Genomic DNA, 27,998 nt, shown 5'->3' with positions numbered 1-27,998 from the left:
GAAAAACACAACAAAAACCAGTGAGTATTTTTATTATTTTTATAATGACGTTCCATACAAAACATTTTCTACAAAGAGGCCAACACAAAACAATGTTAATTTAATAGGAAAATATGTGCTAGGGCATGCCATTCCAACTATGCTAATAGTGAAAATAAAAGTCACTTTTTTTTCTTTTTTTTTTTTTTTTTTTACATTTTAATCACTTAATAAGCATAATTTTGTTTATTTATTGTGTAGAATGAAATGTTGCACAAAGTTAAACATCATAAACACTTCCAAATATAGAATAAACAGTTACATATAAATAAAAGGATGTTTGGTGTAGGCCAGTGGTTCTCAAACTTTTACCACCTCAGAAAAAATGGTCTCTCCAAGTATCGTCATAATGACCAGTATTAAAATACAGTAGTGTAGCAGGCCTAATAAAGCAGCTGCAGCTCTGCACAGTTCAAAAACCAAGCGGATGAATTGCTATTATTAAAAATATTGGTCACATTTTACAATAAGGTTCATTAGTTAATGTTAATTAATGCATTTACTAACATGAACAAACAATGAACAATACATCTACTACTGTATTTGTTCATTTTAGTTAACGTTAGTTGATGAAAATACAGTAGTTCATTGTTAGTTCAGTGCATTAGTAAATGTTCAATTATGATTAATAAATGCTGTACATGTGTTGTTCATGATTAGTTCATGTTAGTAATTGCATTAACTAATGAACCTCATCGTAAAGTGCGTTACCAGAATATTTACTATTGTCAGCCACTTTAACCATTAAAAATAGTTTGAACATTAACTCTGCTTACAGGTAAACTTTTGCTCCTAAATCAAAAATAGCACTGTTTTTAAAGTAAAAAGAAAACTGCTTTACTGAAATTGAAAGTATTAACATATAGTAGCCTATTCATCAAAACCTGCAAATGTTCTTCAGACCTCATAAATATAAGCTATATGTCATCATATTCATATAAAAACTCTTTTTGATATATTTTTTTAAATAGGTGTTGCCTGTATATTTGACTTATTTGTATGTCTTTAAAATCTAAACATTAACTGGTATTTTAAATATATGATTTGGATTTACATATTTAAATAAATTAGATCTGCTTACTGCGTGTTAGAAAAGCAAGTCATTAAACCATACATGCCAACATTGGGATGTAAAAATATGGGAAATGCCCCCACCAACCATTACAAATATGGGGAGGAGAATAGCTTCAAATAATACATATCAAATATTAGAAAACTGAAAATGAAATAAAAGGTTTAGCCTATTAAAATCAATTTACTGATCACATCTGTGTTATATGCGTCATAGGGTTAAAAGTGTTTTCATTTAATTAATTATTCATCAATTTCTCGGCGTACCACACAAAACAACAATTCTGAGAAAATCACCTTTAAAAATATGTTGTAATTGAAGAAACATTTTGAATGTTTTCTTGCCATTAGACTAAAAAAACACTTTATTAACAAAACAGCACCTCAAAATCGACAGAAATGTTTGGTTTGCACTGTCTTGCCTTAACAAAATGTAAACAAAAATAAAAATGTTTATTTTGCTTCATGTGAAATAGCATTGTTTTACAGTGATGGCTGCATCCACTGCATTGCATAAATTGGCGGTTCATTTCGCTGTGGTGACCCCAGATTCTTAAAGGGACTTAGCCGAAAAGAAAATGGGTGGATGATTGAAATAGCACTATTGCATAAAAAGCAATAGTTAGCTTAGGATGGTGAGTCTTATGTCTGTTACATCTATAAATCAATGAGGTAAATGAGAGAGTATAATGATTCCAGAAGAACCGTGGGACGATCTTAGCTGCGCGTGTTCACACAACAATAAATCTCGAGGCAGAAGAAAGAAAACTTTACTGTTTCCTGCTCAGGGAAATCTTTCTTCAGACATGAGATTTATTCCCACAATCACAGACATAACACCTTTTGCTGTCCTGCCTGTGTGCAGCTGTACGTTTGTCCGAAGTGAGGCTCCTATACAGAAGTATTTGTCACTAAGGAATTGTTGCCACTGGAGACAGTTGCCGGGCGCAGTGGCTGGAGGCATGATCCGTCTATAGTATCCCAGAAGGCCATAGGAGCTGATTCCCCCATAAGTCACCAGTGGAGGTGAGAATCTCATATTGTGTCCTCTGTTTGCTGGCCTGAAAGACAGGGGAAATAAGGGTTAGTCTGAAAGTAAGTTTGCCAAGGATGTATTTCAAGTCAACGTGTCGCCATTGTGTGAGTGGCCTCTTCACACTTTGCTAAAGCCTGCCAATTTACCAAAAGATTGCTTCTGTTTCCTAGCAACAATTTAATTAAGATGGTACGTGCAAGGTGGGGCTTTCTCTCTAAATGCCGGATTCTTTAGTGTGTGTGTGTCCCAATAAGAATATGTCATATATTAATGTTTGCCGTAGCCGAAATTCTTCATTGAATGACCTAAATCACTTTTTAATCTTGTTAATTATCCAGTATTAAAGGTAAGCCAAACTCGGCTGTGAACTCATCAAATCTGCTTATTAAAAGTAAATTGATTCTTGATTTCTTATAATTTATTAAAAAAAAGAATCTGTTACAAAATTTGCCAATATTTTTTGGTGTGTGTGTGTGTGTGTGTGTGTGTGTGTGTGTGTGTGTGTGTGTGTGTGTGTGTGTGTGTGTGTGTGTGTGTGTGTGTGTGTGTGTGTGTGTGTGTGTGTGTGTGTGTGTGTGTGTGTGTGTGTGTGTGTGTGTGTGTGTGTGTGTGTGTGTGTGTGTGTGTGTGTGAGACAAGTAATTTATGCATGTGCACATTTTATGCCATATTGCAGATATATTCCATTTTCTAGACTAAAATTAAATATATGAAACAGACGCTCTGCATATCCTGTTAATTTTATACATGGACACATGTATCAAATTACTGTATGTGCAGTAATGATCTATTTGCACTTTAAAGCTTATAAAACATTAATTAATAAGATCAAATAATATTTGATCATATTATATTATAGGGCCTATTAAAGCAGGCCTAATAAAGCAGCTGCAGCTCTGCACAGTTCAAAAACCAAGCGGATGAATTGCTATTATTAAAAATATTGGTCACATTTTACAATAAGGTTCATTAGTTAATGTTAATTAATGCATTTACTAACATGAACAAACAATGAACAATACATCTACTACTGTATTTGTTCATTTTAGTTAACGTTAGTTGATGAAAATACAGTAGTTCATTGTTAGTTCAGTGCATTAGTAAATGTTCAATTATGATTAATAAATGCTGTACATGTGTTGTTCATGATTAGTTCATGTTAGTAATTGCATTAACTAATGAACCTCATCGTAAAGTGCGTTACCAGAATATTTACTATTGTCAGCCACTTTAATCTTTAATTAAGATCTTATCTTAATTAATGTAACGCTGTTTATAGAATAACAACAAAAAGCACATTGTGTTGCTTCATGTTAGCTCTGGTCCATTTTATACTATTAACAAATGCAACTTGTTTTTTATTAATGTATTAGTGTGCTTAAATTAAGAATAACACATTATTTATATGTATTTGTTATTGGTTTATACATTGACTAATATTTAATGATTAATTAAATCATTATTTCATGAATTAAATTTTCCAGAGATGGGTTGCAGCTGGAAGGGCATCCGCTGCATAAAAACGTGCTGGATAAGCTGGCGGTTCATTCCGCTGTGGCGACCCCAGATTAATAAAGGGACTAAGCCGAAAAGAAAATGAATGAATGATATTATTTAATAAATATTGATAATAATAATTTATTGAAGCAATAAATATAAGCCAGACTTTGCAGTGAACTCATCCAATGCACTTATTAAAGGTAAAACAATTTCTTGATTTTAACAAAATTTGGCAATTTTTTTTCCCATCTTTTTGGTGTGTGTGTGTGTGTGTGTGTGTGTGTGTATGTGTGTGTGTGTGTGTGTGTGTGTGTGTGTGTGTGTGTGTGTGTGTGTGTGCGCGTGCGCGTGTGTGCGCGTGTGTGTCTGTGTGTGTCTGTGTGTGTATGTGTGTGTTTATGACAAGTACAGTCATTTTATGCACATTTTATGCTCGTCGTGTCATATTGCAGATATATTCCAATTTCTAGACTTAAACTGAATGTCATATAAAACTGTCCTGTTAATTTTATACATTAGATTATTATCATTATGTGCAGTGATGATCTATTTGCACTGTTAAGGCTTAAAAACATAATATAATATGATAAAATGTAAAATGTATAAAATGTATTAATTCTTGATTTCATTTAAAACTCCTGTCACTAAATTTGGCAACATTTTATGCACATTGTGTCATATTGCAGATATATTCCAATTTCTTTTGAACTTTTCTTTTGACTTTTGAACGTCGTATGAAACAGACGGTCTACATGTCCTGTTAATTTTGTACATGTACCATTAAAGCTTTAAAAAACCTAAAAAAAACTTTGTAATATGATTTTATTAGTTAACATTAATTTATTACCTAACAATAAGAAGTACTTTGTGTTGCCTAATAGAAGTTTTTTAAAAATTGTTCATTGTAGGTTGTGTTAGCTCAGGTCCATTAAATAGTATTAACAAATGCAACTTGATTTTTATTGATGTGTTAGTATGTTTAAATTAAGAAAAACACATTATTTATGTATTTTTGTATTTGTTATTAGTTGTATAGTTGACTAACATTTAATGAATAGTAATAATAATGATAGTTTAATTAATTTATTTTAAATCTTATTATAAAGTTTTACCAAAAGCATCTTTAAAAAGCATATTAAAGCTATTAAAACAATCTAACATTTTAAGCAAAATCATTTCACAGTCCAAAACTCTTGTCATTTTAAAACGTAAATATTTATTCAAAATTGTTACACAGCCATATACCGTGATGAGTTTATATAGTACATTGATTTTATAATTGTAATGTCTTCATATTAAAAATTACCATTAGAGTCAGTTTCAACAAATCAAACAAGAATACGTTCTGCCACCGGCACTTTTCTGTCCTAAAAAGGTGATGAAAGAGAATTTTAGATCAAGCTCCAGGAATGACAGAAACTCATTTTAACCAACTGCTTTAGCTAGCTCATCATCAATTCATTATTATTTTTTGTCTGTTCACAGTTTAGGAAAACCCACCGTGAAGTTCTCCCGGTTTTGTAGGAAGGCACAAGCAGATGGTACAAGAACGGTGCATAATGTAGAGCCACTAAACGGATATTTTCATTGTTCAAAACCCTGCCAGTTAAACCTGGCAAAATTACATTAATGAAAATACACCAATCTGTTTGGATTGCAAATCATTTAAGCTATTTCTGTTAATGTGATTTGTTTATTTTGGCTACACAATATTTAATTTCAGCATCAAAATTGCAATGTGTGCATCCACAAATGAGTGTGTACGGATGTTTCCCAGTACTGAGTTTCAGCTGGAAGGGCATTTGTTGTGTAAAACATATGCTAGATAAGTTGATGGTTCATTCTGCTGTGGCGACCCCTGACAAATAAAGGGTCTAAGCCAAAGGAAAAGTAATGAATGAAACATCCACAATTGTCACATATTGTGCAATATTGAGTTAAGATTATAAATGACCATCACCTAGACCTGTCACTGTATCTATTTTTTGTTTCAATAAACAATATAATTGTCATTTTAAGACCATTTTATGCTACTCATGATGCCAGAATGACAGTATAATATCATCACAATGCAATCATCAATTGTCAGACCTCGACATGAAAATATAATTTAGTAATTTATAGTAAAAACAAAAAATTCTAAATCGAACAAAAAGTTCTCAGGGGTAGCTCAATTAATGTGTCAGTGCTCTTTGAGTGAGGGATTCATCAGAATAAACAGCAAAACAAAGTCCAAGGTACTCGAACAATGTGGAAGAAATATTTTAAAGCCTTTATTTACATAACTATTACTTAAAAGCATAGACACAGTTTTAAAGAATAGCCACATTAATAAAGACTTTTTCCTATTTTTTCCACATTTTTTGAATACCTTGGACTTTCTTTTGCTGTTTATAATAAATACTATCCCTGCAGGCGCAGGCCGTCATATTGACGTACCCCAACATCGTGGGGACATTGGATTTTGCTTGTAAATGAAAATCGGGTTGATGTCAGAACCCAACGTCAGGCCGACGTCAATGTCCAACGTCCAACCTAAAATCAACCAAATATCAACGTCTAATCATGTTACACCTTGACATTGTGTGGACGTTACCACTATGATGTCTATCAGACGTTGGATTTTGGTCACTTTCCAACACAACCTAAAATCAATGTAATTTAAACGTCAATATAACGTTGTCCTTAGATGTTGGCTAGACATTGAACTTTGGTCACAACCTAAATTTAACATAATATTAACGTTTTATGATATTGTGTGCCTGCTGGGATAGTGTTTTTTAACCATATTGACACCTCCAATAGAGAAAGAGATGCAGAATAAGCTGAAATGTTGCTAGAATTGTTTTTTATGTATAGGGTATATATATATTGCATCATCAAAAATGACTGAGGTCATGTCCATGTGTTGCGTAATAAATCAATTTATTGATTCTTGTGACAGGCCTACCAGCACTACAGTTTAAAATACAAGATTTTTGGATTTTGCATTACAAACTTTAACCATAGTGGAGTAAAAGTTTATCAGTTGTATCTGTTTTTTTATTTTATTAAAAACATTCAGGCACAAGAAACTACCATTTGTTTTCAATATCTGTACTTTAATACTGTTTGACTTTGTGGAAAACAACAAAGCACTTTTTATATTTTCTCTGCCTTCAATGCCTGATTCACTACCCTACTGAATTTACTTAATCAATATAAACAAATAAATTTGTTCCAAATAGGACTAGTCAAGTCATATGGTAAAATTTTATTCATATTGCAATATATACAGTAGAGTTGAGGTCAGAATTATTAGCCCCCCTGTTTTTTTTTTTTTTTTTTTTTCTCCAATTTCTGTTTAACGGAGAAAAGATTTTTTTTTCAACACATTTCTAAACATCATAGTTTTAATAACTCTTTTCTAATAACTGATTTACTTTATCCTTCTTTTATTCTAGCCAAAATAAAACAAATAAGACTTTCTCCAGAAGAAAATGTCCTTGCTCTGTTCAACATAATTTGGGAAATATAAAAAGGCACTAATAATTCTAACTTCAACTATATATTGCAGAAAAGGGGTCAGACCTTTACAAAATCGTGAAGCCCTAATGTTAGGCCATTTAAGATGTTCGCCAAACCATTCAATGTGTGCAAATCAAAGTACTTGACAGGATCCTGGTTCACGTTATGACTTTAGGCCTTGACATTGACATTGACAATGACCAAGCATTTGTGAAGCTAGTGTCTGGAATGGGATTGTGGGTTGGTGGGAAAGGGCACAAGCCATCATTGGGACCCAGTTCACCCTGTCATGTCTCTGCTCCTCCAGACACATTGCCAATCTTACAATGGTGACAATAATGGCGGCCCATCCTGCCCCACCACTCCAGACAATAGGAAAGGCCCGGGGCCATATGCTGAGCCTCTTGACACGAGTTCGTCTGCAGGATTGTCTGTGGGAAAGCCTGAATGAGGACTATGCCAGACATCGAAGGTCATGAGGTCGAGCTCTTAACGAAATTCTCTGAAAAGGTAATTTTGGGTACTAACGTATTGTCCTTTCATCCATGACTGAGGACTTGGTGATCTGTTCAATTATTTAAATGATCAAAATGCATGTTGTTATATCACCATAACTACATGGTCTATTTACCGCATACGACTCGCCATGCTATTTTAAGAAAAGACTAAACAACCTCCCCATCATCAATGGAGCAAAAATATGCCATGGCCCAAAATGATTTGATTATCGCATGCGGTGATTAGTAGGCACGCAATGTAGATTGGATGTCCAGCTTTGTTCGCACATACACAATTGCACAAAAGATGCTCGTCTTTACCCTTCCCCCACACTTCAGCATTCCCGCCTCCCTTCCCCTCAATGCTACGTAAATAGCGGTAGCACGTTAATAGAGTGTCGATAACTAGCTGCACCCTCCATTCACACTTCCACGCTCTTTTATTAGCATGACACTGGTTAGTGGCCGATCTCGTTGGGCCCCTGATTAAAAAGCGGACCCCTCAGAACACAAATCTCCCATCCCCTTTCATCTCTGGCCTCATATGACGGGGCTCTCTGATCCATGCTGGCACTGCGAACTGTCAAGAGTACCTGTTGGCTTCCTTCTCATCACCCCCGTTCCAGCTTTTGCTTCTTCAAGTGAGAATAATTGTGGCTTTCACCTGAAAGCAGAGCGGTACAGATTTAACTCTGACGTACGGGGTGGCGCCCAGGACAATAGCAAACAAAGGGAACGGGGTCAGTGTTAGCATTGAACAAGTCTTTCAGGTCACGTTGTTGCTTGAAAATGTCCTCCTGTCATAATCCACTCTGGTTCGAGAGCATTATTCCTGTCTGGAATGGATCACACCCTCTCTCTCTCTCTTTCTCCCTCTCGTGCTCTCTCGCTGAAGGATCCAGACCCAATTGTGATCCCCCTATGCAAGCTCAGCTCAACAGGGTCTCCTCCTGTCTTGCTCTGATTTCAAGGTAAAACGTCTCATTAGCTCTGGCCCTTGAAAGACGCCCGCTCCATCTCATATTCAGTTATACATTCCCTTTGAATAGCTTGTGAGAGGCGAGAAGGGAAAGAGTGAGAGAAAGGAAGGCAGGGGTGAGAGCTGATCCTGCTACCTGAGAGAGAGAGAGAGAGAGAGAGGAGGAGGAGGAGGCCTGCTGAGGCCTCTGTAATTTCATGCAATCATTACTGCCTTGTGGCACAGACACATTCGACTGTCATTTATGCCTTACTTGAGGATAAAAGCTCTCTAGAAAAAAGGAAGTAGAAAGTGTCTCCGCATTTGTATATTTGTGATATGTCGGCCAAATGAAAAGGGCTTGGCTTTTAACGGTTAAATTGTTTAAAATGCTGCTAAAATGGATTAAGAGGCACGCTGGGGGCTTTTAAAATATTATATGTTGATTATTTAGTTCATTATAGAGGCGTTTTAGACTCTGTTTAAGTGAAGGCCTTTCATGTCACAGACGTGATGTATAGAAGTGTATAGAAAGCTTGTGTTATTGTTATCATTTCTTTAAACTTTTAAAAGCATTTTCATAAAATTTAATTACATCAACCCCTACCCTATATATATATATATACACACACACACACACACACACACATACAACACACAGTTGAATTATTAGCCCTCCTGTTTATTTTTTTCCCTGTTTTCAGTTTACCAGAGAGCAGATTTTTTCAACACATTTATAAACATTATAGTTTAAATAACTGATTTATTTTATCTTTGCCATGATGTTTTACTACATGTTTTTCAAGACACTTCTATACAGCTTAAAGTGACATTTAAAGGCTTAACTAGGTCAATTAGGTTAACTAGGCAGGTTAAGGTAATTAGGGCAAGTTATTGTATAATGATGGTTTGTTCTGTAGACTATAAAAAAATAGACTAAAGGGGCTAATAATTTTGTCCTCAAAATAACTTTTAAAAAAAATTAAAACTGCTTTTATTCTAGTCAAAATAAAACAAATAAGACTTTCTCCAGAAGAAAAAATATTATCAGACATATTAATTACGTAATTTGTGGATCATTCCTCTTTGGAATCTAATCAGAAACTAATATGGATGTGTTATTATACCGTGACTGTGGCTCAGTAAAAGGATTGGTAGTCTTTGAAAGGTGAGTTGTTTTTCATTTATTTTAATATCCTGATTACACAACAAAAATAAAAAACACATCCATATCTCAGCAGGATCCTTCATGTTTTTGGGTCCTCTTGAAACATTTCTGTTGTGTTGCGTGCATATTTGCAAGTGTTGTGATCAATTTGCAGCTCGTTTCTACAGTTGTTTGTGTTGTGACCAATTTGCAACATGTGTGCTGTCAAATTGGTGAAGATCGCTTCTTTATTTGCTGGTGTTTTTTTGTAATTGCATGTGTTTTCTTAAATTGCAGCGCGTTAAGCTGTCTCAGCCAACGTAGTTTTTACTTGGTGATGTACAGCATAGTGAGCCAAGAAAGAGCAAAAAGGGACATTTATTTATCATTGTGTAAAAATACTTTGCCTTAATAATTTTCAGTAAATTCCCCAACAATATTTTTTTACAATTGGCAGGTAGATACAGACCCTTTCCAAGTTCATGCCTTAAGGCACTAGTGCATGACTGGAAGCAGGCTTTGATGCGGCCCTTACCCGCAGTGACTAATGATCAAGCCAGCCCTCACATCTCTGAATAAGCTGGGAGAGTGGTGCCATCTCTAATAAGGACTCTTACTATAGAAAGCAGACAAGGGCTATCAGAGTAGGAGGAGGAATACAGCAAAATCTACAGAGAACTCTAGAAAACAGAATAGCTCCTTTATCCCCCAAACCCAGTTAAACTCGGATTAAAGTGTGCTCAACAGCAATACCATGAAGACCAGAGGCTTTTAAAGAACTTTAGTGGTTGAGTCCTCTGCTCTGATACAGAATGTAGCAGTAAATGACAGGAAAACATCTCAACTAGCTCTTCTTCTTTTGACTGGTTGATCAGACTCATCCCACTGTAAAACCTTTCCTAAGGCCTGCCGGATATAAGGGTCTCAAAGTTCAACTTGCTTGCATTTATGTATTTGTGTTTTTATGTGCTACAGTATAGATACATAGATACATATAGATACACTCACTGGCCACTTTATTAGGTACACCTAGTATTGGGTTGGACCCTCGTTCGCTTCAGAACTGCTTTAATCTTCATGGCATAGATTCAACAAGATACTTCAAATATTCCTGTGAGATTTTGGTCCATATTGACATGATAGCATGATGCAGTTGCTGCAGATTTGTCGGCTGCACATCCATAATGCGAATCTCCCTTTCCGCCACATCCCAAAGGTGCTCCATTGGATTGAGATCTGGTTACTGTGGAGCCCATTTGAGTGTGTTAAACACAATGTCATGTTCAAGAACCAGTCTGTGATGATTCGCATTTTATGCATGGTGCATTTAATGACATGGAAAACGGAGACGTTATCCTGTTGGAAGTAGCCATCAGAAAATGGGTTCACTGCGGTCATAAAGGGATGGACATGGTCAACAATAATACTCAACAAGGCTTTGGCATTGACAAGATGCTCAATTGGTACTAATGGGTCCAAAGTGTACCAAGAAAATATCCTTTACACCACCACCACCAGCCTGAACTATTGATACAAGGCAGGATAGATCCATGCTTTCATATTGTTGACGCCTAATTCTGACCCTACATCTCAATGTTGCAGTAGAAAACTCATCAGACCAGGCAACGTTGTCCAAACTTCTAATGTCCAATTTTGGTGAACCTGTGCAAATTGTAGCCTCAGTTTCTTGTTCTTAGCTAACAGAAGTGGCACCCGTTGTGGACCTCTGCTTCTGTAGCCCATCCGCCTCAAGGTTAGACGTGTGTGCATTCAGAGATGTTAGGAGTGGTTACTGTAGGCTGTCTATCAGCTGGTTTGGCCATTCTCCTTTTGCATCAACAAGGCATTTGCACCCACAGAACTGCTGCTCACTAGATATGTTCCCTTTTTTAGACCATTCTCTGTAAACCCTAGAGACCGTCTCGGAATGAACCGCCGACTTATCCAGCACATGTTTTATGCAGCGGATGCCCTTCCAGCTGCAACCCATCTCTGGGAAACATATATACACACTCATACACTACGGACAATTTAGCCTACTCGATTTACCTGTACCGCATTTGTTTGGACTGTGGGTGAAACCCACGGAACGCAGGGAGAACATACAAACTCCACACAGAAACGCCAGCAGACCCAGCCGAGACTCAATCCAGTGACTTTCTTGCTGTGAGGTGACAGCACTACCTACTGCGCCACTGCGTCACCCATATCAACAAAATCTCTTTTAAGTATTAGTTTTAAAAACATGTTGAACACAATCCCTTGCAAACATCTGACACAATAGTACAAAATAAATTAAATGATCGGTTGCATTTCAATCCAGATATTTTACAAGCAATCGCATTGATGATGTTAGCCAATAAATCAGACAATGCTGTAGTAATTTAGTGGTATTATCCACACAGTCTTGGTCATATAGTTAGAGACAAGAATAATCCTTGAAAAAATGGTCCGAGTACTACAACAATAAAAAAAAAAAAGTTAACTTTTGTTTGGAGTCCAGAAAATGTGATGAATTTGTTTCTGGCCAGATAAAGTCAAAGTAGGCTTTGGCAAGGATATCTAAACACATTCAGCGAACTATGCGTGTTATTTTTTGGCTTTTACTGTTCTCTACCTTCTGCTTTTCCCCCACATTTACCTCTTGGCTGCTAGAAGAGTTAAACATGACAATCACGTTGAGAGATTTTTTTAAAACCTGATATTTTCAGACAGAAAGGAAGATTCAGTAACAAAATAATCTGGATCTACGCTGGATATAACAGACCACAGATCAAGACTAAACCTAATCTTACATGTCAGACTGAGATAAGTGCACTTTTACAGAGTTGTGTCCTGTCAAAGTAAGACGTGAAGCTAAAAGAAGCCTTTAGAGCCCTATCACTGATTTAGGGATGAGCGAAATCAAAGCTGAGGAAAAGAAAGTGCAGAGACCCCGAAGCGAAAGCTTTCCACCGCAGGTATCACTTCTTGCCCCGCGGCACTCTGCGGGGGCTAAAATGTTCTGCCCAACCATAAGCGGCATCTGAGCAAGCAAAAGGTGCACCATGTATTAGCTGCTCGCACTTTAGCCGTGGGCAGCCTCCGAGATCCACGAGTGGCCGCTTTTACGTATGTGTTTTCCCGCACACGTAGCGCAGAAGGGAGCCGCAGTGGATGATCGACTCAGACACACTCTTGGGGAGAGGATGTCCTTAGTGTGGACACTGTCAGCAGAATCCAACTGAATGGTTTCTCAAAGCTTTGTTCCTATGGAAACTTCCAGATATGCTCTCCAAGAAGGCATGAAGACAACTGAACCGACTTTCTTTTGATTAAAGTACAAATGCGCTGAAAGAGTTTTCACTTGTCTCCTAACTGATACCGATATATTGAATTACCAGAGTTACAATCCCAAATGTGAGGCCTGAGATACAGAAATACAATATTTTTGCCACCCGTAATTAGCTTCAAATGACAGACACTGCATCCTCACTACTCTCTCACACACAAACACACACACACACACACACTCATAAATACTGTGATTCCCTGCCGAGTGCCTGAGGAGATGAAAGCCATTGCAGCTGCACCCACCTTAGTGTTGTGCAGTGCCTCTCAGGAGGGTCTCCCAGCGTGACACAAAGCAATAGCGCAACCCACACACACACACTTACACACTGATTCACCTCATAAACATCATGTATATAACCCCTCAGGACATCTAAGCAAACAGTACAGTATCTTACAGGTCACCAATTAAATGCATAGCTATCAATAGAAGGGATTTAACATGAATGTTCAGATGGTTTACTGCGCCCGAAACAACCATAACGAATGTTTGTTTGTCAACAGAGACTGATAAAAGTCATGATAAAACAGAGTAAGTGACTGATCTTTACTTCTGTGACATGCATTTGGGTTTAACGGATCATTTGAAAATAATAGATGTAAATGTAGCTCAAGTTTAAGGATAGAGGGAAAACATTACTCTAGAAAATACAACGGACTACAACTGATGAACTAGAGTAAGTAAAGTACTACTTTACTTGCCTTGTTAAAAGTCCACTGAAGAAAACTAAAGCTGTTTTATGGTCTGAACCACCTGACATTGCCCGACGTAGAGGTCAGGTTAGTTCAGTACAGAGTTCACACTGACCAGGCTTCTGTTTCCACTTGCCAACAGTACCCTGACTTAGGTAGGCATAGTGAACACCAGCAAGTTCTAATCAAGGTCAGTCTCTTTCAAAAGAAGAAAGCTGTACAGGTTGTTCTCATATCTCATTTCTTTACACACTCAAGTTTATTATTACAGATGTAGATGTATGGAAAACACACAAATAGAAAGAGGAAGTAGCACCCCTTTCAAAACATGTTTTTAACATGTTTAGTGCCTTCAGATTCTGTTCTTGCTTCTTGGCTCATGCCTTTTTGTCATAAGAAGACAACCTTTGTGTGAGCTCATTGTGGCATGCAATCATTGTGTTATCACGATGTGGTGTTTTGGCTGTGTATTTAAAAATGGCACTTTCTATGTTGTCATTTTTCTTGTACCATGCACAGGGAACGATTCTCTCTGTTCAGCAACAAGTCTAGCTCCATCTTTTGGTTCCAAAAAAAGTGGTGGTACTTGTTAAAGTGGAAATTAGAAATAAATATGCACTGTACTCTATTCTACCCAACCATTATTCACAGAGGAAATGAGTCATAAGTGAACTAAGGCTGTGTTTACACTGAGGCCCTGTCAGTGTGAGTGCGTCAAGTGACCGGCGTGACCCACAGCGTATGCAACGCATGTAGCTGTGCATTTATACCTCTGCGCGCTGTTTCTGTTGTTCGGTAATAACAATTCTGAAAAGCTAGTTGGCAGTGAAGTGTTCCTCTGTGTGGAATTTCTTCACTGGTGATTTGTTTTTTCAGAACGCTTTTTTAATGTACAAGTGGCTCAAACTCGCTCATTTTGAGGCAGGAACCGGCGGACGTGCAACAGCTTTAACCATTAGGTAAACACAAAACAAAACTTTCCATCCGGAGCTCCTTTACGGGACTCCACACTTTGTAAATAATCACTCCATTTGGCTCGTGTGGCTCTCGGTCTCACCCAGACTCGTCAGCACAACCAAGCCGACGAATCACAGAGCTTGCGCTATGCATCGTTGTGACGTGTAGTTACATTTTTTAAGAGGTGTGCATCAGCGACTCCTGGCGTAAGGCTATGCATTAACACGTAGGCTGCGCCTTAGCATTCGTGTGCGCTTGACGCAGAAGTATAAATCAGCCTTAATACGTTTTAGATGCAAAAGTTTTGCTATGGTTACGCCTTCCATATAAAATACCCTTTTGAGCCCCGTAAACAGAGCATTTTCGCTGAAGAGGCCATTTTGGTTTTAAGTTGCTGCTGCTTTGTGTCAATGTGGATGGGGGAAAACAGAGACGTGGCTGCAGACATTTGCACTACCTGAATGGGGCTTTTTCTTAATATCAAGTAGCCTACACAAAGTTCAGACTTGCATCCTTTCCTTGTAAATTCAGACTTCGTAAGTTAATAACGAACTCCCGAGGACTCGTCGGGTAGATCTTCAAATGTAACGGTAGTATACTTTTATAACGTCTTTCATTCTGGCTACGTTTCACTATTTAGAAAACATGACATGAAGCAATGTCTCTTAATTTTTATATTAAAAACAGAACAGACATCAAAGAGGTTAAGTCACCATGTACATATTTATATGATTGTCATGTTCACTGTGCAAATTTATAACAAAATGGAGCCTAATAATGGCCTCACTGTGTGGGTTCTAGCAAGATGTGCTTAATGTCAAGCAATATACACACAATAAAAGTATTAGCGGAAATGCATGGTGAAATACAAAATAGCCATATCTTTTGCTGAATATTATAATCAGTAGCCTAAGCTATAATTATAATTATTAAAAAATGATTACTATTATTACTATTAAGTAATAGGTTTATACAACATAAGAAGGCAAGCAATTGGTCAAATATGCGGAATCAGTGTACGTGGTTATATCAATTAATAGGTATTTTAACTTATCTTTGAGCTCAGCGAAACGCATTACCTGAGAACAAGTAGGCTAATAGATTCATAGATATAGGTATACACAAGATTAATTCAAGATCGCATTTACCAAAAACAGAGAGATGAGATCCACCGGCAGATTCGTGACGGACTGGTCGATGGGCAGGTAAGCTCAGAGCTCCCGCTGACTGCTTAGAACTCAGACATGAGAATACACTGAAGCAGCTTTCAGCGCATACCAGAGTGCGTGTATGGTCTTGCGGTGTACGTTTTCAGTCGTGTAGTGTGAACTGAGATAATTTCAGAAATGCTAGATAAAACGCCAGTGTGGGCAAGGATCTTTTTGTTCTAAAACACACTTTTAAAGAGAAAACGTAATAGTGTAAACAGGGCCTGAGAATGTTTGGTTGGTTTAAACTCTACGATGATTGATCTCGTAGTGTGGTTAAATAAGTGTGAATGGTGCCATTAGAGTCTTGGTATGCATGCAGGCAAAATTGAATTTTTGAAACGTCTCTATAATTGGGTCTCTATCCACAATTATGCAAACTCTTATGTGATTTGACTGATACAGGATGGAACAAAGACATCCAAACAGATAAAAAAAAACTGTACATGATGTCACGAAGCAACCATCAACAGGGACAGAATGCTCAAGCATGTCTGACCTTTGTCTTTATAGTCGCACTACTGCCCATTAAAGTTCAATACAGGCATCAAATGTGTCATTTATGTGTCAAACTGATATTCCTGGACATGTTTAGACTTTTTTATCCAGTTGTGCTCGAGTTCTGAAATATAATCTCGTGTTTGGATTGTTTTTATGTTCGGTAAGTTTTATAATATTTTTCCATATTGAAGTTAGATCTGAAAATGACAGGGCGCATATTTGGTGAACACTGACTAAATGTGTGACTTTCATTGTTAAAACTACAGATTGAAAATTCTTTCAATTCTTTAAATTGCACTTTAATTTGAATACTAGTATCTTGAAAAATATATAGTAAAATATTATGTTCTGGAATCATGGCAGTGATAAAATAAATAAATTATTAGGAATTAACTATTAACTTATGTTTAGAAATATATTGAAAAAATTCTCTGTTAAACAGAAATTGTGGAATAAATACACAGGGAGGGCTAATAAATCAGGAGGGCTAATAATTCTGACTTCACTTGTAATTGTCAATGGGCCATCGGAAACCAAATATTACATTTTTGTGATTAGCTATATTTTTGTGCTATCTATAATCTATACTGGCATAACTAGATGTTTGATCTGTACATCACTGTCACTTACAGTAATCTATTTTCTCTCTTTATCCCACTGGACAGACTTGGCTAATAACATTAAAACTTTTGTTTGGGCAACTCTGTGCCCTTCAGTTCTTTGGCTCCATTCATTCTTCTGAACAATTCCTTTAAAGATTGTACCAGCAGGGCCAACAGTGAACGCCCCGGTAATGGTGTGGGAACCTAGGCCGTCTGGATGAATATTTACTCTGTCATCATGGCAGGGTGATGCTGATAAATCTGCCTCTTTTAGCTGCCCATGCTAAAGATGGAATGGAGAATGAGAAGGGGAGGAGGACGCGAGTGAGAAAATGGCTGACAGTGAAGGAATCAATTACTGGACAGAGACAGCCATGATGCACACTGTGAACTCAAGCTAAACAAATGCAAAACAAATTTATACAGGGTAGACGCATATATGTACTTTCAAAAGAAAAAATGTGTTTTGTTAAATGTGACACAAACACCCAAATTCTTGTGTTTTTAATCATTAAACTAAGATGAAAAGCAAAACAAATATCCAGTGAGTGAAATATTGAACTGTTTTGTGCATACACTCACCAAGAAAGGATCAAGCTCTGTCACAGGAGCTGTACCCTAAGATAAAAAACCTAAAGAGTACATGATTGTACTTTATTTAATTCTAAATTGTACATATTTGCACCTAAGGCAATGGTCTCAAACTCAATACCTGGAGTGCCGCAGTGAGTTGGAGTGAGCACCTCCAACTCACAGTTGCTTAATAGTCTATAGTAGCCTTGAACACATTGATTATTTGGTTCAGCTGTCTATTATTAGGATTGGAGCAAAACTGCTGCCCTCTAGGAATCAAGTTTGAGACCTATGACCTAAGGTATGCATATTAGCACCCTATGGCTTTAGTACCTCACGGTACCACTCCAATGAATTTTTGGAGAGTTTGGTCTAATGCTGCGTTCACACCAGATGCAGATAAAGCGTCAAGCATGAGTGATTTACATGTTAAGTCAATGCAAAGACGCGAATAGACATCCTGCGTTGTGATACATGCAAATGAGTTTGCTCGAATGATACAGCGCGAGTTGAGCCTTTTGCACATTTGAAAGGCTTAACTTGTGTTTCGCACAAATCACTCGAGTTGGAAATTCTGAACTTCTGCAGAAATTCGTGCCGCATTAACGAATTATGAGCTTGCTCTTGTAGGAGAGTGATTATGACGTAGTGCCTGTCGTTGGTGTCCCGAGGAAAAATCCTCTTCCGAAACTGGACAACAGTTCATCAAACTGGGCTTGGCTCAGTCGGAAGCACCACTAAAAGCTTCCATCATCCAGGTATAGTTTCTGAAGAAGTTGATGAACTCACAGAGCTGGGTGCACCTCTGAAAAGATCTAGTGGACTCAGACGTGGTGCTAAACGAATGTACGCTGTTTTTAGCCTTTCCTAAAGCACATAAGCACATCTATTCTCTAAATAAAATCTATGATAGGCATTTAGCAAAGAAACTAGTGTCAGCAGGCAGACAGAAACTCTGCCCATGATGCGAATCAGCGTCTATTGTGAAGTAAATTTTACGTGCGAATGAAGCAAGTAAACTCAAAATAGTTCATATGTTTATTCATGTGCAAATAGTGCAATTTATGCACGTGTTCCGTATCAAACACCGCATATATTTTAAGGTGATGTTTAATATTCCCTTTTAAATTGCAGTAATAACGATAGAGAAGATACTAACTAAGCACACAGATGTATTATTTAATTCATCTACCAAGACAAGTCTTCATTTTTTCTGTTGCTCATTGTTTAAAATGATCTGAAGGAAGTGCCACTGTCCACTCATTATTGGATAATAAGAGTATATACGAGCCAATTCTAGCCAACTGTGTAGCAATGAAATCTCCACTGCAGTGATCTCATCTTGCAGTTTAAAAGTTTTACCCTACTTTCCCATTAGGCCATGCTTTTTTTTTTACTTTCAAACTTTTCTCTATCCATCTTTCAAACAGAAGTCCAACCAACAGGCACCCCTCCTCAATGCACTGATTACAGACCCTGTGCACTGAAGGCCTTTAAAGGGGCAGCAAGCTGGAAAACAACCACATGCTGTCCTAGGCAACTCCACCACTCCCAGTTATGCAGTTTCCCAGGGAGCCATTCAGGAACTTAAGCAGCAAGACAGGTTCACACCCCGGGTCTGTTATCGACTCACCACCAACCCTTATTGGGTCAAACACTAGAAGAATCTCTTTTTGATGCGCAATAGGGAAATGTTAATATAAAAAAAAAAACTGATGGCTGCCTGGATTGAAGCATAGAATCGAACCTTAGTAAGGATCCCAAGACACCCATCTTTTCTTCATATCACAGAGGCCAGCTAAAATTAAGTTCAATATGTATGTAAACATTCATATCCTCAATAAGGATCTAGTGTTCCACAAATTAACTTTGTTTTCACTAATGACTACAGTTCATTTTCCTCATTATATACATGTCTTGTTTTGAAACCAAACTATGTAGATCCAGGTCAGATTTTATGGTGACTGTCTTTTAAAATTATCAGGAATTCGTGTGTGAATTTTTGTGTGTAAACAATCCTGATCATTCAACCTTTGACCTATGGGATGTCAACCGTTCTACTTGTTCAGCTCTCTGGAGTCAATGGACAAACTGGTAAAATGGTTGTAAAAGGAGGAGCCCTTAGAATAGTGGGCTTGACCAGTTTATCATCAAGCCCTTTAGTGGTCACTGCCAATATGACCTTTAGCTTGGGATCTTGTCAATGTCACAGACTCCCTTGGGAAGACATGATCTGTCATGAAGGGTGAAATTGAACAGAAGCTAATTCTACAGATGGTTGCTTTTTTATGGAACAAATTGCCAGCTAATTGATATCCTATTGATGCAGATTATTATAGCTTCCCTATTGTTGAGTGGGTATGTAAAGCTGAGCAGAATCACACACATGACCCTGTGCAGGTTTAGTTTAAAATTGCACACTACATATTCAGGGTCACTTCAATGTCTCAATTTTTAAATTTCAATATTTTTAGAACTACTTTTTTTTCAGCTAAACCAGTGAAAGAGCCTTTCAATCACTTTTTTTTCTCCAAACTAGTCTAATTCACTGATCTTCTTATTAGTCAGACAATCCCAGCATGTTGCCACTAGGGTCGTGTTGTAAGAAAATACTAAATTTGTTTGTGTTCAGATCTCAGATCAGACAATAGGGCCTGTTTTTCATTAAATCCCATGGGGCATTATATGTAGTAGCTTGTTTGAGCTTGAAATCAGGCCTGGTCGAATATGGGAAGGGTCACAACCCTTATCACCCTGAACCCATGACCTTTTCCCAAAGGACCCGCCCCAGTGTCCAAAGAACATGGTCACTGAAGGTTAATAGAGATATACAATTTAATAAAGAATAAGAAAAGAAAGACATGTCTTTATCAGACAGAGGACTGTTTTTAAACAAAGCTTTCAGTTTACCCCCGTTTAGCATAAAATTATGCAAATCTTTTGAGATTAGAGTTTAGATCATTCTCATGAAGGGCAAGCAATCCTCAAGGTGAGGTGTATGATGCGTGAAACAGATAAAACATGTTAATTAGACATCTGACTTTATTGGAATGCATCTTATTAATGATGACCTAATAAACAAAGTATGTACCTCTCGAAAGTCATGAAAATGTTCTGCTTGGCTCAAGGTTAACTTTAAAATCTGAGTGTTTTCAGTCTTGTGAAGATGGGTCACATTCATTTCTGGGAAGGAAGATTAGCCTAATAGCAGATGCAGAACTTATAAAGTGTGAAAACAAATATAATTTTAGAATACTGAATTAAAATATACAGTGTTTGCATGGTTAAATATTGAAGAGAGAGATCAGTATTGTAGCTGTGTATAGGGGTGCCAAAAGGACAATCTCAAAGTAAAACATGTTAAATGGTCTTTGTTCCAGACATGGCACACTTGATCGTCCCTCCAAGTCTACTCCAACATAACAATATTCTCAGTAAGTCTGATAGACTTTTGCCCCGACCTGAGATTTTGGGCCTCTCAGCTGAATAAGCAGAGCTGCAGGAGCAGTTGACGCTGGCGCCTGGGCCTCTGAATAATCGCGTGCATATCCCCACAGTTCCTTTTCACACTACACCCCAACTCTTCCCCCTTCCTTGGATTCTTCCCTCTGTCCTCCAAACCCTAACTGTGCACCGGCAGGTAAGGACTCCGATCAGCCTACACTCACACTCCAGGGTGATGGATTAGAACACGTCCACCCGCCGCCCGCTTTCATCCTTTGCCAGTGCTCGGATAGGGGGCTCGTCCGGAATAGGAGTGCTTTCTCCTCCAGCCCCTTCCCCCTTCTCTCCTTACCTCAAGGAGGTGGCTCGGGGTGTGGGGTGGGAGACAAACCAAGTGGCATGAAAAGGAGGGTAATGGGGGAGGGGCGCCAAAGAAAAGCTGGGGAGAAAAAGACTGAACATTGTCCTTTTCAAATGGATGGGAAACGATTCAGTGGGATTTGCTGGCAATTATACGGTGCAGGGCTAATCAATTCAGACTATTCTGGCCATGGAGTGGACTGATCCGATAGAACAAAAAGTCGGTCAGCAGGAGAGGTACCTGAGAAATGGGTCTGCTCGGTGTAAGTAGCATGGGGCAACACCTCCCCCTCCTGAACAGCACCAGAGCATATGGACTGGCTATGAACTTATTAGCCAGCGGATTAAGGGGTAAAAGCAAGGGCTCGGGGGGACACCACAAGCCCCTTTCACTTCAGCACTCAGGGGTCTTACCACTAATAAGAAGATGATGATACCATAAAAAACCCTAAAATATTCCTGGTGAAAGCACACATACTTCAAGAGGGGTGGTAATTTATCATGTGCCGTCCGAGCTCAACGCAGAACCTACAAAAACCTTATCTCACTAATAATAGGGCTCAGATTGCCCAGTATATTCATGAGGAGATCCCTCATGCAAGGTACTTCTTTGTGGGACTTTGATGTGATGAGGTGGGTGACAGGTGATCCTTGGCCCTTTCATGCCTGTCAGCAAGGCTCCATGCCCTCAACAACCTCTCATCACCTAGAGACAGTGAGCAACCTGCTTTAATGGACTTTCGGGACCTGAGGAGGCTCAGTCTGGTGCCTACACAAGATGAGGCTCTACCAGGTTACCTGGTGGTTCCAGCGTAGGGTCTGTATTGTCATCATCTCAGCATGAAGGGGATAAAATATCAGTCCTTTGATAATTTGTACCACAAAGTAAGGACTGCAATGCATGGAAATTTAACCACCTGGTGTGGAAGACCAAGCCATGGAAAATGGACCAAAAAGACCAAAAGACACCAGCATAGAGAACATCTGGAGGTGGACAAAGCAATGCCACTCACGTTATTGTCCATCTTTGTTTCTCACTCTACTGTGTTACTCTGTAGACACATTTTGTTTGTCTTTGCTCTGTTCTAATTTGTATCTTTTGTCCCTCCATCCTCCTTTAAATTAACACAGCAAGCAAGTGGATCTTGTGCCATATACTGGTGGAATCATACATTGCGTTAATGTTTGCTTCTCACTTCACCTGCACCCCCACCTTTTTTAACCATGGAGGTCAACTTCTTTACAGAATAGTTGAGAGGTTGCTCTTTAATGAGAAGGGATCTCAACAGGGCTCCAGTCATTCTCATCTCCTTGTCACATGATGCTGGGGTTATCAACTTCAGAGGCCTGCATCTTCACTGGCGTCTCTTGAAACTTCAAGGGGAATCAGAGAGTATACCTCTCTCGCTCGTAAATATAAAGACAATGCGATTCCTCCACTTCCCTTCCCACATAAACACAGGATAAAAACGGATGATGGCCTTGCTGTCTCAAATTGAAATAAAAGTCGTCTGTATGATCAGCGATGTCATTTTATAGCAATTTTTTGTTGCTCACAAGTTCCAGTTTCTATAGAATGACTTCAAAAGACTTTCTTGAACAAAAGAGCTACAGACTTTACAAAGCACTTTGGTATGTCTCAGCATAATTAAAAGCCTTTTATGACTGGTGAATTCATGAACTGTCAACAGCAAAGCCCACTATAGCATGTTATCATAATGAAGACATATAAAATGCATTGACATATAAAACATATAAAAAGCTTTTGTGACTAAACCTTTGACTTACATCCAATGCATCAATAATGCTCAATGACTAAACAAGAAGCTCATCTGGCACAGAACCCCATCCACTCTTGTTTGGCTGCTTTATTAACTGAACTAAATCAAGTTAGATACTCTATGCCCCTGTCTACAAGTCTTTCTGCTCACCCTATCAGTAGTGACATGGACCTTAGCATGGGCAATATGACAAAAATCTCATCTCACGAAATAAGTATATATTATATCAGTGTTACTCCACCACTGGGCCATGGACCGGTAGCAGTCCGTGGATCAATTGGTACCAGGCACACAAGAAATCATTAATTATTTTCGTTTTATTTATTGTCTGAGACTGAGCAATCTTTTATTTTGAATTTTTTTTTTTACTTTGAAAAATGTTCATATTCTCTCACTTACCTCGGTCTCGGTCACCTGAGCATCCAAATGTGACCCACAAGCAGCAAAATGAGTGAGAAACAGACGTCTTTGGAAAGTTTCTTTTTGGAGGGGAAAAGGCCCAGTGAAAAACCCACGAACTGCTAAGCAATAAATCCGTAACACATCTGTCAACAAATCAGGTGAATCCAGCATGTCTGTGCACGAAGATCAACTGCTGGAGATCACAAATGATGGCGGCCTTTTAGGAGCCTTTCGCATATTGCATCTTTTCTGGAGTTCACGCAGGTTATTTCCAACAGAGTTGTATGAATGCCACAGGCGTACAGTCTGCTGTAAAATTGCCAAAGTGTTGACCAGTCCATGGTTGTAAAAGGGTCGAGGACCATTGTATTATATTATCATAATATAGCATCTTTTCTGTAAATTCAATAGATTAAATGTTTAAACATTGACCATATGGAAAGGACTTTTTTTTCTACTTTTATCTTAAATTATATAATTGGAAATCTACTCATTCATGTGTGATCGTATTTCTCGCTTTGTTAAGAAGTAAATTGAGGCACATGTTTGATTAGGAGAGTAAAAATATAAAATAAATATCAATGAGATATAAAACACTTTTCAAAAACTAACAATTAAAGGTATAAAAAATAAAATAAGTAAAATGCAAAATGTAAACCATTGTACTTTCAAGATCATAACTTTCTCTTAATGTTTTTATTCTTGTTTCTGTCTGCATCCCCATAATGACATGTAATATTGGACTCATAAAATTTATGAATCTCTATTACAGTATTTTTTATTTTATTTTGTGACACTACAATATAAATGATTGAGCATAAAATGAAACAATAGACGTTTTATTTTGTGCATAAGATAAACAGTTGAAGTCAGAATTATTAGCCCCCTTTAATTTTTTTTTCTTTTTAAAATATTTCCTTAATGATGTTTTACAGAGCAAGGAAATTTTCACAGTATGTCTGATAATATTTTTTCTTCAGGAGAAAGTATTGTTAAACAAACCATTGTTATACAATAACTTTCCTAATTACCCTAACCTGACTAGTTAACCTATTTAACCTAATCAAGCCTTTAAATGTCACTTTAAGCTATGTAGTTTTTTTCTTTAGAAATAACTAGTAAAATATTATTTACTGTCATCATGGCAAAGATCAAATAAATCAGTTATTAGATATGAGTTACTAAAACTATTACATTTAAAAATGTGTTGGAAAAAAATCTGCTCTCCATTAAACAGAAATTGGGGGAAAAATAAATAGGGGGGCTAATAATTCTGACTGTATATCCTCATATTGCATAGCCCTACATGGACACATCCCATTTATCCTATTAAAACCACCACAGCCATCTTAAGTGCAACTGTACAGTGACCCGTGTCCAGTAAGGTCACGGATGTTTGGGTATGTGAATGTGTTCTGATGCGGAGGATTTAGGGGGTTCTGGAAGAAAAAAGTTGTTGACACCCCGACACGCTCACACCGTGACGGACACATGGAGAACTTCTGCCTTCTCCCCCATTTCTTCTTCCTGGTGCTGTCAGCCTGGGTCAGTCGGCTGTCAATGTGGCTATGTTTGTGTGAAGTGCCGTGGCATCACGCCTGCCTGTCAGTGTGTGATAGCATGCCTGGAGGTGACCACAGGGTTGTGGGTGTGCCAACCTCACCCCTCACCCCTTTGGTACCAAGTGACATTGACCCATTCCTTTTTCTCCATGGCTTTGTCAATCAGATCATCAGTTAAAGATAAATAAATACATACCAATAAAAAATACAGAGAGCTACAATTTAGAACTAAACAAAAGATTCACTAAATATTAAGCTACTTGCATTATCTGCACATCACAAAGAACATAATACATTGATAAATAGTTTAATGCTGGTTACTTAAAAAAAAAGTTAACACACACACAAGCGCACTAAAAATTGACAATTCTATTACTCACCCTCATGCTGTTAATGCAGCTTTTTGCTATACAATGAAAGGTCATACTTTATTCTGATGGTTTGTTTGTTGAATTAAATTTAAACTGATTCTCCAACTAATTCTCATTAGAGTATAAGTAGACTGTTAGGTTTGGGACAGGGTTTGGGTTTGTACTATAAAATGTACTATGAATTTCTTATAGTCAGTTAAATGTCTGTTGAAAGAGCAGTGTCAACAGGTATTAAACAGACACTCGAATGGACAATCAAAATAAAGTGTTACCGTTCAATTTGCCTGTGACTATTTGTGAATTGCGTTCAAATAAAGTCTCAGAATCGCGAAACAGTTTGTGCTTTTAAGCCTTTAAATGCTGCCTTCTCTGTGATGTAAACAGCATATTGCTTTTTGGGTCCTCTTATGCGATTGTATGTTCTTTTTTTCTGTAACCTGTTAATAACCAGTGCAGTGGGGAAACAGCAAAGTCAAATTCATTAATTTTGCTTCCACTAGGTCCCTTTTTTATCAGGGGTCACCACAGCAGAATGAACCGACTATCCCAGCATTTGTTTTATTTATGTTTTATGTACAATCTGCTGCAAGTTTGGTTTGGACAAATATTTTGTTAATTGACATTTAACAACATTACGAATAATTACAAATGAGTAAGTCAAGTGCGCCACTTTTTGTTGAATGATTTAAAACTGCAATAAAATACCTGCACTCTATCCATACTGCTACTTTTGTCAGCATAACACTTTTATTTATTTTTTATTTTTTGGTCATTATACCAAATTTAAATTTTTATTTAAAATATATTGTCAAAAATAGCTATTAACTTTTTTTTGGTGGAACTAGTGGCCAGTAGAATAAATCCTTTGCATTGAACCCTGCATTTTATTACTTTATATAACTCAGTAAATTATTGGTTAAACACAATACATAAATGTATCATTACACGAATCAGGATACAGTAAAACAAAGTGCGCACTCACACTTATATTTATTCATTATTATTTTATTCAATGGCTATTGTATATATTAAAAAGAAAAACATTTATTAGTATTTCAATGTATAAATGAGATAAGCTTGGCTTCATGGCTTCACTTTAGCAGTCCTTTAGTTAGATCAATAAGCACAATTCCTTAAAAAGCAAATTCACACAAAATATACAAGGTAATCTCGATCAAATAAAATATGTTACACTCAATTTTACAATTTCATATTTAGACTACTCCGTGAGGAAATTAATAAATAGTATGTGTGCGCTCATTTACTAAAACCCTTAGTAGGTGTTTTCTATACCTTTTAATAATATCTTTTAACATAGGCCTAGAAAACAAAACATAATTTTGCTGTTTGTTCAAACTACTTATTTAAAATGAGCTGAATCAACACAATTCTTGAGGTTTTTTTTTGGGACAACTTTGTTGTTTTACGCTCAGTCAACTTACATTTGTAGAAACAATTAAGTTAACTTAATCGATTTGTGTTAAAACAGATCAAGGAATTTTGTGGAACCCAGCATTTTTTACAGTGTTTTTATGAATTACATTAGAAACCTATTGTTAGTTAACATTTGTCAGCACTTACAGTCCCTTTTCAAACTATACATATTATAGTCATTACATAAGAACTACTATCCCTAAACCTACCCCTGCATAACCTTAATCCATGCTGTTATTTTATATAATCCACTAAATTATTAGGTGAATACAATAAGTACACATACAGTTCCACCATACATTATTGAATACATAAATGTAGAATTACACAGTAATCAGGCTACAGTGAAACAAAGCCTTCACTCGCACTGCATTTATTCATCATTCATCATTAAGCTTATGAGTGCTTGAACTTATACTATGATAAACTGACTTAAAACAGCTTGCGTAACTTATAAAATTAAGTTCGAACATGATTAACTTAGTTTATTAAGTCACAATGAACTAAAACATATGCTGTCAGGACTAATTGATCATTTAATTCTTTACATGCGCACTGTCAAAAATGCTGATTGCCTTAATTTTTTAAGCTGATTCAAATTAACCTTATGAGTGCATTAAACTTATATTATGTTAAACTGGCTTAAAACAGCTTGTGTAACTTATTAAATTAAATTAGAACATGGTTAACTTAGATTAATAAGTTACAATGTCCTAAAAACATGCTGTCAGGACTAATTGATCATATAATAATTGTTACAGTGTTGTTATTATACAAAATAATAATACATGTATTAGTAATTCAATGTATAACTGAGAGAAGCTTGAGATTACCTATTGTATTTCTATGGAATGGGCCTACAGCTTCTCTTTAACAGTCATTTAATTATATCAATAAGCATAATTCCTTAAAAACCAAATTCACACAAGGGAATGTCAAATCACAAGCAAATAAAATTTGTAACACTCAATTTTACAGTTTTATTTTGAGACTACTCAGTGAGGGAATGAATAAATATTATGTGT

At 37.1% G+C, this 27,998-nt stretch overlaps 1 long non-coding RNA gene across 1 annotated transcript in view; it reads right to left on the bottom strand.

Moving 5' to 3' along the window:
- Nucleotides 1–17: 17 nt before the first annotated feature.
- LOC137495629 (uncharacterized) overlaps nucleotides 18–27,998 on the bottom strand; it is a 47,432-nt gene continuing 19,451 nt past the window's right edge. Inside the window, exon 2 of the long non-coding RNA XR_011015579.1 lies at nucleotides 18–2,171. This is a non-coding gene — a long non-coding RNA (uncharacterized lncRNA). The remainder of the gene's footprint in view (nucleotides 2,172–27,998) is intronic.

This window comes from Danio rerio, chromosome 5 (assembly GCF_049306965.1).
Source record: "Danio rerio strain Tuebingen ecotype United States chromosome 5, GRCz12tu, whole genome shotgun sequence".
Classification (NCBI taxonomy): domain Eukaryota; kingdom Metazoa; phylum Chordata; class Actinopteri; order Cypriniformes; family Danionidae; genus Danio; species Danio rerio.
The sequence above is the reverse complement of the archived record's forward strand: the minus strand, read 5'-3'. Positions and strand labels throughout refer to the sequence as shown.